The sequence below is a fragment of the Hoplias malabaricus genome, chromosome 13, assembly GCF_029633855.1.
Source record: "Hoplias malabaricus isolate fHopMal1 chromosome 13, fHopMal1.hap1, whole genome shotgun sequence".
NCBI classification, from domain to species: Eukaryota; Metazoa; Chordata; class Actinopteri; order Characiformes; family Erythrinidae; genus Hoplias; species Hoplias malabaricus.
This window is the reverse complement of record NC_089812.1, coordinates 17057474-17068597: the sequence shown is the minus strand read 5'-3', so window position 1 is coordinate 17068597 and position 11124 is coordinate 17057474. Positions and strand designations below refer to the sequence as shown.

The 11124-nt window shown below is 37.4% G+C and overlaps 2 long non-coding RNA genes across 3 annotated transcripts; one reads left to right on the top strand and one right to left on the bottom strand.

Annotated features, from left to right (window-relative positions):
• Positions 1–787: 787 nt before the first annotated feature.
• On the bottom strand, positions 788–5094 carry LOC136665352 (uncharacterized). Of its 2 annotated transcripts, none has more exons than XR_010795235.1 (5): positions 4929–5094; positions 4137–4232; positions 3156–3307; positions 2861–3036; positions 788–2347 (listed from the first exon to the last, which is right to left on the bottom strand). It is a non-coding gene; the product is annotated as an uncharacterized lncRNA (long non-coding RNA). The 2 variants fall into 2 exon arrangements; XR_010795234.1 differs by having other exon boundaries at positions 3207–3307.
• Positions 5095–6078: 984 nt separating this feature from the next.
• Positions 6079–10342, top strand: LOC136664314 (uncharacterized). Its single transcript, XR_010795114.1, has 5 exons — positions 6079–6146; positions 6301–6381; positions 6556–6651; positions 6901–7039; positions 9918–10342. It is a non-coding gene; the product is annotated as an uncharacterized lncRNA (long non-coding RNA).
• Positions 10343–11124: the final 782 nt, after the last annotated feature.

Here is an 11124-nt window from a genome sequence, read left to right as displayed (position 1 = left end):
TGATAAGGTCAATGGACGTCCGAAATGCATTGAAAACAAGTCAGTCATTTCGGGACCAATGACAACGTCAATGGACGTCCGAAATGCGCTGAAAACAAGTCAGTTATTTCGGGACCAATTGATAACGTCAATGGACGTCCAAAATGCATTGAAAACAAGTCTGTTATTTCGGGACCAATTGCTAACATCAGTGGACGTCCGAAAGGCATTTAAAACAAGTCAGTTATTTTGGGACGAACTGATAACATCAGTGGACGTCTAAAATGCGTTTTAAACAAGTCAGTTACTTCAGGACCAGTTAACGTCAGTGGGTGTCCAAAATGTGTCTGCTCCCAGCTAGCAAAATTGTATCGGCCCACACTCGGGCCGAATCACGCACGCCGGAACAAAAACACTTGGCCCGATGCCGGCACGCGGAGTCGGCATTGTCTTGGCCGTGATGTACGGCTGTAGGGTGGGTCGATAGTTCTGGCCCGAGTCTGGGAAACTCTCGGCCGAGTGTTGTGGCTGAGGCGCGGCTCAAATGACTCGGCCCTAGTCTGGCAAGCCATAACTAAATCGCGATAACCAGACCACGGCCGAGTTTGAGCCAGAAGCACGCCATTAGTGCCAGACGCAGCCCAGAGCTGGCTCATTATCGGTTTTAATAGTTTATTTCTATACGCCGCACGCACGCACACACACACCCCTCCCTTCCCTTCCCTCAGAAAAGGGTACAATCAGGTTTATGGTGAAATTATTGCTTTAGTAAATAACTTACACTCTCAGGAAAAAAGAAAAAGGTACATTATTGGTCACTAAAAGGTACAAGTGTTTAAAAGTCCAGTTTTGTTACTTAAAGGTACATTGCATTCTCTTCTCCGTTGGGAGACACGTTTGTAGTATTTCATTATGGAAATGTCATATAACAAAAAACATAATAAAAGTCCTGGAGATGAAACAGGGTGTATGAAATCAACACATTTTAAAATCTACAATTATAATATAATCATGTTCCCTCATTAAATGTACAAATATGTACAATTGAGGGTACCACCACAATGACAACATATGAAAACCTTTAAACAATGGAAACATATAGCAATTGCAATGTATACAAATAGTACATAAAATCAATACATAGAAAATATATTTGTAACTGGCATTGAAATTTGAAATTGGCAGTGTCATGATTTCCTAAATCCAATTAACATTCAAATACTGTTTTTAAAAAAAAAAAAAAAAAAAAAAAAAAAAACCCAATTGGTTTTACACCCTAAGAACTGCCATTTAAATTCAGACTTTTCTTTAAAAATATACTATGCTAAGGCCATATAACAATAGTATACATTTGACACTTATTCATGGCACACATCAGTTTGATCAACAGTTTGCAAGCCTCTGCTGTGTTGTCACGCTTTGTCAATACCTCACTGCCCTCAACAATGATGGAAATATCAGCCATATCCTCATCTCTGGAAGCCTGGACAACAGGGATCTTCAGGATGTGCATTGTAGTGCAAGAACACTCAAGTGTAGTCACCTCAGTTGTACTCCTTGTTGAATTCCAGCTCTATAATTAAACATATAGAGATTATGTACATGTTCTGTTCTCTTCAATATATTTTCTATAAAAATATTGAAAAACTAAACTGCTTATGCATGCAGATTCATTAACTACAGAACTTCAAATGTAAAAGATTATCAGGTTATATTACAAACGATTATGCTACAACTGATGCTAAAGATCTCATCTAAACTTGAATTAACCTCCTATCTGCTTTTCTCCCTGCCCACCTGCATTATTCACTGCCCCACTAGTTTTCTTACTGCAGTCCATCTTTACATAAAGAAAATGAATTAGTTCATGTTCATAGTTAATTTTGAAAAATTTAACTAACTTCACAGCTCCAAAAATAAACTACTTCACATGCTTTTGTTTATTTTATTTCTCTCAGTAAATAGGCTTCTACCGTTTTCAATATAACCGATGTCTAAAAGGGGGAAAAAATGGCAATCATTAAAAAAAAAAGTGAGTTAGAAATACTGTACAATAATTTTGAATGCAATAAATTTGAAGGCAAAATTGAATAATTATACAACACTATACAGCCTTCACACAATGACCTGTAGTCTATTCGGCCTCCAATCCCTGTGCCCCAATCATGTTGAAATGCAGTAGAAACAAATGTGCTTAAAATAAGCAACAAATCTTTTCATCTAGATTATCAAGAATGGCCTGCACATCTCTTCCAAAGGCTGCATTCTATTCCTGTACAGTTTAAGGTGTTTTGGCACATGTGTCCAGTGCACCATGCAACTGACTCTTCAGGTTGATGGCAGTTATTCTACAAAACTCACTGCATATCTAGAGAGAGAGAGAGAGAGAGAAGAGTAAACAATAGAGAATACAGATTATCAGTCATTATGTACAGAGCCTGTACATTTGTAGACAAACACTGGTTAAGTTGATAATAGTTATGCAGGGATCCAGACTAAAACCATCCCGTCATCCCAAGGCCAAAAAAATAGCCCTCTTTTGGGACGCTTTCATGACAAGTGTTGTGTGCGATAAAACTTGTTGCCTTTAAATAACATTACTGTGGTTAGACAATGCTGTACGCTTCTTGGTTAATAAGTAAATAAGTAAAAAAAAAAAAAAAAAAAGTAAATAAATAAATAATCCAAACAGCTGATGACTTCGCATTATAAGAGTTTGGAACTGTTTGGGGAAAAAAAGTTAAGTATCATTTTAGACAAGTAAACTAGATTGGTTCACACTAGGTTTTGCAGTGTGAAACAATCCTACAAAAACTATAAAAAGAAAAATAGGCTGAAATGGGCCAGAGTCACAAGTACAGCAAACAAACACACTACTCACCTGACTCTCCAAGAACAGTGCTGGCCAACATTCTCGAACCAGACCAACCAAAGGTTCCTTCTTAACAACCTCCTTCCGTAAAAAAAAAGGTTCGCTCCAACTCATGTTTGGACCCTTTTTATCCATCTCAGCCCTCATTGCCTTTCTCTCTTCATCCAAGGAATCCTCACTCAGCCCTGCAGGGTTATATCGCAAACATCTTTGTAATCACAAAGCTCACATTTGAAGGTAGAACTTTTGGTGACATGTAGATACTTTGCTATGACATTTTGAAGATGACATCTCAAGGAACCACCTGTTATAAAGGAACACACACAATTGGAGTGAAAACAGGGCCAGCGTGTACCATGGAATCCGTGGCGTACTCTGTGGTGCTTCAACCGAACATCCGGGTCTTGGCTTGTGAAAGAGCAGATTTTCCACTTCATTTAATGTATCCCTTTTTCCCTTAAAAATGAAAACAATATTAGTGTTAGTATTGTCATTGTACACAAGTATAGATTGTAAATGCAATTACAGAACCACAAACGATGTAACGTTATTTAATGTGTTTGTAATTTATTTACACACACACACATTATATATATATGTTACATTTAGCTAAATGTTTTGATAAACAGACGTTGCTAGGTATAGTGTTAGGTATAGTACTAGTGCTGTTAGACACCTACGAACTTTTTAAAAGCAAAACAAAAAACAAATAGTAGGTCTGAACACTATTTAAGCCTATTCCTAATGTGGAAAAGTAATGAGAAACTTTTTAACAAACTGATTCATGTCTGTGCATCTGTTGAACCGATTCAGGCAATACGGCTATTTTTGTATCTTTTATGGCTTAATCTTGTAATAACACCCTGCTGCCTTCATATAAATGATATCAGACAAAAGGAGCGTAGTTGTAGACATCTTCCTGAATTTTCCGTTCTACCTTAAACAGCTCAGCAAACACTGAGGAGGCTCAATATAACGTTACCTACTCCAGTATATAAGGTGGAACAGAAAAAAGCCAGCCAACAAGATGCTAACTTAACATTTTCAAAATAGAACTTAAAAAAATCGCTCAGGCTTTTTACACAGCCTGTTTGAGTCTGTTACATTGGGCATTTGATTAAATTAAACAAACGGCTCATAATCAAACTTTGCATGGCTACCGTCGAGGTGGCAAAGTTAGCTAAAATAACAATGCCACGGCAATTTCCCTCACATATTCATGGCTTTAAGATAGTGTTAAAACTAGAAACGTAACTTTAAAATGCTTTGTGAACTATTTATTTACCTCAATCTTGAACTTCTCCAAACTTCGAGCCACAACATAGAGAAATCAACCGTCCTTCGCGCGTATTCCCGAACATCCCACTGAGCATGCGCATGACTAGAACAGAGCATGCGCAGGTTTATCTTGATCAGTAACTTGAACAAATTTTCTCAACACATTTTTTTTTATGTTGTGCCTACAGGTTGATCAGAACAATACATTTCGAGTTAGATGAACTCTCACACAATTGAGTTCTATTCCCAACACTCTATTTCAAGTATAATCAACTAAATTTGAAGATTTTTTACAGTGCATTAATCACTAGCCCAAAATCACTGATACTGCCTAATAAAGGATTAGTGTATGTGGAATTATATTTAAATTATGGAATTATTATTTAAAACATTACATTACACCAAAAACCAGCCCTGAGATTCAGAATGTATTTTAACCTACTTAATGTACCTTATTGTGTTTAAGCAGTTTTATTTCTTATACTGAGGTATACAGTTGTGAGACACAAAAACCCACACAAATGCTCACATTGTCTTGTAAAATACACCATCAAACCACATAATTACTCAAATTAAAATAACTAATGTATGAGCGATTGTCATGTCATTTCAATGTTTTCTATGTCAGAGGGAAAAAAAGAGCTAGCTAAACCGGTTAGCTTTAAAGTTTGTCATATTAGGTATGTAACGTATATCAGTTTATAAAATAACATACGGAACATTAACGATGTTAACTACATTTGGGCGATACCAAAATACTTATGTATCCGAAAATATAAGGTTAAATCGAAATACTTACGGGATGAAGCTGTTCCCTGAGGCCGGTGAGAGCTGCTCGCGCGCCGCGGTCACAGAAAAGAGCGCGAATCTTCATCGTCTTCTTCTTCTGTGTTTTTACAGCGGTTCGCTTCTGCCACCTTCCGTTTTCTCATTCAGAGTTCATTCATTTTAAAGCTGTCGTCTTCAAAAACTTAAATAAAAATTTCCTCCCTTCCGCACGGCACCGTCTCCTTATTAACCCTATTTATCATAATCATTTCTGTCGTTCGTGTCCCAGTCATTACATCAATATTCTAAAATATTACAATATTAACAGAGCTTACCTATAGCTGTATGGCATTTAACAAGTTAAAATAATGATTATTTTATTTAAAATTGATTACATCGTTTTCCAGACAGTTACCAGTATTTTCTTTTATTTTCAGATGTGGGCCACATACGATTAATACGCAGTATTTAATAAAATGCTCTGATCAGTGTAGTGTGCTAACTGCAATGGCAATCGCCTCGCCAGCCGACAGTGCCAACGTGCAGCCGCAAATGGGCCAGATGCAGCGTGCCGCATTCACGCCGAGACGGCAGCCAGCCGACAGTGCCGAGCCTGAGCCAGAATCGGCCCAGATCTACCTTGCTAGCTGGGTTATTTTGGGACAAATTAATATTGTCAGTGGATGTCCGGAATGTGTTTTAAATCAGTTAAAAGAGAGAGAGAGAGAGAGAGAGAGAGAATGTGTGTGTGTTTGAGAGAGAGAGAGCCCCTCCCCTTCAGATAACGGTTACTCTGAGTTTGAATACAGCGTCAAAATAAGTTTCAGTGGATGATTTTTCAATGGTTTGTGGAAGCAGGCATTACTAAAACAGCGGAGGAGGCTCGTATATTCAGAGGTAAGTGATATTTAATCTTAATAAAACTTTAGTTTCACTCATTCTGGTAAAGTATAAGTATTTAAAGAGCTATGCTAGGTTAGCATCTCAATGAAGACAAGTGAAGGAGTAGATGAGGATAATAGTTAACCCATTCTGTATAAAAAAATCAAAGTAATATTACATTATTAACAGTAATGTTTTTGACATTTATTTCAGCAGGTCTGGGTTGCAGTTACATGCAAGCCACCTTGCTAACAATGCAAATGTTAACCAAATATCAAAAGAAGTGCTGGGCTGGAAATAAAATCATACAATACCATTTGCGCAGGCCACATTTGTGCATTTCCAAATATGTGAAAATCATCAGATGGTAATTTTATCTGAAGTTGTGTGTAAAATATCGATGTATTGTTCTCTGTTATTACTTTTACTTAGAAAATCAATACATATAATTTTATCAGGTGCACCAAAACATTTACATATGATACAATATTTTGTTAGACTGACAATTTTTTCCCACTCAGGTATCCAACTAACTTGGAGTATGTTCATGATCCCAAAGGTTTAACTGTGAAATATAAATGTTGTGGGGAGCACTAATGCAAGTATGTATTTTATTATATTGTAGAATTAGTAATAATATTTTAAAATGTATTTGCTGTGGTCTGATTATTAATGAAAGCATACATGTTTTGAGTCAATACTGTCCATCTTCCAGCACACCTTGCATATGTCACTCAAGCAAAAGCTAGAAAATGTGCCACTTTTCAATGTTGCAGAGATCTGAAAGTTTTGGTAATTTTATCAGGCAAGGAAGTCAACAGCATCGTCACCAAATGCCCAGTGCTGGTAGCAAGTGAACCAACATCATATAAGTATTTTTGCATCTTTTTTAATTCTGAAAATATTATATATCATATTAATATAATATTTATAATATAATACTAGATTTATATTAGTTTTTTACTGTAAGACCATTATTAATATTCTATTATATTAATAGTTGTCTAATATTGTTTCCTTATTCTATCTTATTTGCCTCTACACTATTGTCTTTATTGATATAATTTATTGGATTATTATAATAAAGCTTTCATCTATTGTGTTCTGCTTTGTTTTTACAGTTGTCTGATGAGGTTGATGGAATCCATACTCTAACAGTGAACAAAATTCACCAGTTCAGCAATGGATTTACAGCTGTACTCCCTAAAATACACATCGCCACACTGACGTTGAGATGAGAGAGGACTTCAAAGCTTACAGGTTTGATTTAAACATTTGACCTAAATAATAATTTAACAATTATTGCATCAATGTGGCTTCTGTGTGTAGTGTATGTTGGTCATACACCGTGAAATATAAATATATTTTTGATATATATATTTATAGTTTGTGTTTATAGCGTTGACCTTATCCAAACTCTTATGATCTCTGATATTTGACTTAATGATATTAATTAAAGTTTATAATTGGCTTAAGCAATTAAAACGTTAATAATTAGTTTGAGAATGGAAAATAGTCAAGCTAAGTGAGTACTTCAGGATTTTCAGAGATTTTAATGAACAAACTGTATACACTGATTCCAAACAATGAAAGTTTTATTAACAAAAAGAAGGATATTTAATTAACATAGCGTTATCTTGAAATATCACGGCATCAACGCAGGGGAAGCCGATTTGACTTTAAAGATAAGCTAGGCACTCTGACTTGTGACTAAAGTGTTGCTAACTGAGGTTTAATTAATACAAAAATTTATCAAGAGACTTGATTCAATTTTCAGCTCTGGAGATGCGTATGTTTAGCTTACTTTTCGTCGATTTTCACCACTCGTTGGGTACAGAGGCTCTCTGAGGTCCTGGGAGTGAAGGCGTCTCACTTAGTTTCGCGGTTCTCCCGCGGAAGTTTCCAGGCTGAGTCAGCGTGGAGGTCTTTCTTCGTCGGTTGAGTCGCCTCGGGCGTACTCGGACCGTGATGACGCAGGCGGCAGGATCCTCTCTTTGGCTTACTGTCCTGAGCAGGAGGGTCCAACCATATGGACGTTTTGGACGAAAAGTTTCGCTAGTTACTGCAGATCCAGAACTGAAAATCAATTCAATAGACTTACTTATTCTACGACTTTCTTATATCTCGGCGGTGTTTCTTACTCTGGCCACGAATAAGTTCACCTGCTTTGATCAGTCGTGAGATTAAACTTAGATTGGGCGATAAAACATAAACACGATTAAAGAAAAGAGATATTCAAATCACTCGACGTATTAGTAAGGCTTCATACTCTAGCTAATTCAAGACGTCTCTTGTGAGCTTTAGTGAAGTCTTTTAAGGTTCTTCTTTGTTTTCGTTCGTCGGCGTGAAGAGGAGAAAGCGTCTCGCTTGGAGAGGTTTGGAGCTTGAAGAGATGAACAAAGAGAACGCGTGCAGGCGTTCAGAGCGGAAACGAAGTTAAGAGTTGAGCTTCTGATCTTCTGAGCTGCGGTTGAGCTGAGTTGAGCTTCCGATCTTCTGAGCTGCACGGGCGAACTTGATGAACTGCACGCTCTCTTTTTCCTGTTGCGAACTGTGTTGTTCTCTCCACTTCTTCCTGTGTTGTTCTCTCAACTAGTCTCTCTACCAATCTCTCCTGATGTCTTTCTTGATCTCCTTTTTCTGATCTGATGTGACGAGCTGAACTTCTTTTCAAAGCCAGCGCGGTCGAACCCTAATGGGAGGTGTGTTTTCTTTGATTGGGTGGCGAGTCTGAGGCTCACGTGACTCTCACGAGAGAGAGAGGAGGGGGAGTTTGAATCAGAGATTCACACAGAAGGAATATAAATTTCGCATATTGAAATTTCTTATACATGTTAGTAATATACAACAATGAGCGTCCTCGATTATTAATATCAAACATTTACATAAGATTTCATCTTGGGTGCGTTGTGTTTGCATCCCATTTACAATGATATGTTAGAAAAACATTAATCCGTTTTTCTAATCAGAGACAGAAACTTCCTTTCATGATAGAAACAGTAACACACATCATTTCATTAGAAGGTGGACGTTGATCTGAGGACACAGAGAGTGACATTAACACATATTGTTCATGCATATTAATCAGAATTTTGATTTTATTTTCGCTATTGTTTAGGCGACCCCGAGAGAGGCGTAGTTTCGCCAGTGTCCATTTGGGGTCGCTGTTGAGCCATGTCGTTGGTTCGGTGTGGATGAGTCAACGGGGGTTCAAACCGAGGTCACCCCTTCTAACCATCTGCTGATTCCCGTGAGAGATAACGAGAGACATTGAGGTGCCACTTCGTCATAAAACGGGATTATAACTCCCCTCTTTGTTTGAGGTTCCTGTTTCTTAGGAGCATTATAAACTTGTTATCTTTAGTTCCTGAAGAGAGGAAGGGGGCCGGGGGCCAGGTGTCTTGTGCGTGCGTGTGTGTGGGGGGGCTGCAGGGTCTTTGTCCCCCTGCGGTTTGTGGAATGTTAATTCGGTCGCAGACACACACACAATTCTGTGGAATGTTGGATTCGGGACCAGACGAAGGTCCTGATCAGAATGGAAAAGTTTTAATTCAAAACTTTTCCTTTCTTCATTTTGATTTCCTCATCTCGTTATCCGGTCCATACTCCACTACATGTGCTTTCATTCATTGTCTGCTTGTCCAGTTCAAGGTTGTGATGGGTACCAAATATTTACATACTACCTGAAGTCACTCTGCGCAAGGTGGGAACACACCCTAGACAGGGCACTAGTCCTTCACAGGGAACCACACTCACACAATTTCATTCACGCACTCACACAATGGAAACTTTTGAGTAGCCAATCCACCTGCCAATGTGTGTTTGGATCATGGGAGGAAACCAGGAGCACACAGAGGAAACCCATACAGACACAGTAAGAAAACACCAAACTCCAAAGGGGGGCACCAATATAAATTAATAGTTAATAGGTATGGGATCATTATTAAATCATTTTTCTTCATGATGTATAGGCATTGACTTCAAGAATAAACTTGTTTTTCTTGACTTACAACTCTGACCCCCTCATTAAGTATGATAAAGTAAACTGTTGCCACACCAACTGAAATAGTCACAGTCAATGGAAAGTCAGTATTATGTCTTAGTGTGTCATGCCAAGTCTATTTCTGTTTTTCTGTAGGGTGAACCTACAACATTATATCTGATAATCCACCTGAAATATCAGGACTGGGAAACTGGTGTTTCCAGAGGAAGCCAGTGTGTGGTGAAAGCTGAGTTGAGGTTTGCTGTCATAGTGCAGTAGATGATGCCTTCTTCACAAACACCTGTATGTATCACAACTTCAAAATTGAATACCCTGCACACTTGAAAACATCATGACATTTCTCCAGAGATGCATTTTAAACATGGAGTTGCAGAGTGTGACTCGAGTGATCAACCTCCTGTACTAAACCTTTCATGCACACAATTTCTGCATAGAAAGTTTACCTTTGCCAAACTCAAACAACACACTGGCCTGTGCGTGGACATGTACAGTATGACCTGTGGTATATGACTGCCAGTACACTATTTTCAAGTTTCATTGTAACAGAAGATGTATACTGAAAACACAAGCAATAATTTTCCTTCCACTGTCATATTTTTATTAATTAAATGTATTGGGTTAAATAGATAAATTAAAAAAAAGGTAAAATTTAATGTATATATTAAAATGTCAGTTTTGTGTATTTCCTCTTCAGGTGGATTTTTATTCATTTAAAAATTTCTATATTTTTGATTTTGCAATTACAATAAGTAATTGTTTCGTACACTGTTGATTATGGAAGGTCGCCAATCCACCTACCAACATGTGATTTTGGACTGTGGGAGGAAACCGGAGCACCCTGAGGAAACCCACGTGGACACAGGGAGAACAAACCAACTCCTCACAGAATCGAACCCATAACCTCCAGGTCCCTGGAGCTGTGTGACTGCGCCACATTGCCGCCCATTATGAATATTTGTTAATAATTCTGGTACACTTTAGTCACCACAGGGTACAAAATGGTTTGTCACTGGGGTGGTATATATAAAGCTAATGTTAATGATACATTTTAGCCCCTTATGGTTCCAAGTACATTAACTAATACAAAGACATGACTACATAAAAGAATACTGAAAGGTACTGTATTGTACCTAAAAGAGGTACAGCCCCAGTGACAAGCTTTTGTACACTCTATACTTTGTACTTTGTTCAAATCTGTACATCATTATCTTAGTATGCAAATTTTTGTTTCATTTACATGTGTAATTGAATACAGAATATAATTTTTTATATTTTCTTTATATATATATATATATATATAGGTATAATTTATTTATTTATTTATATATATATATACATTTAT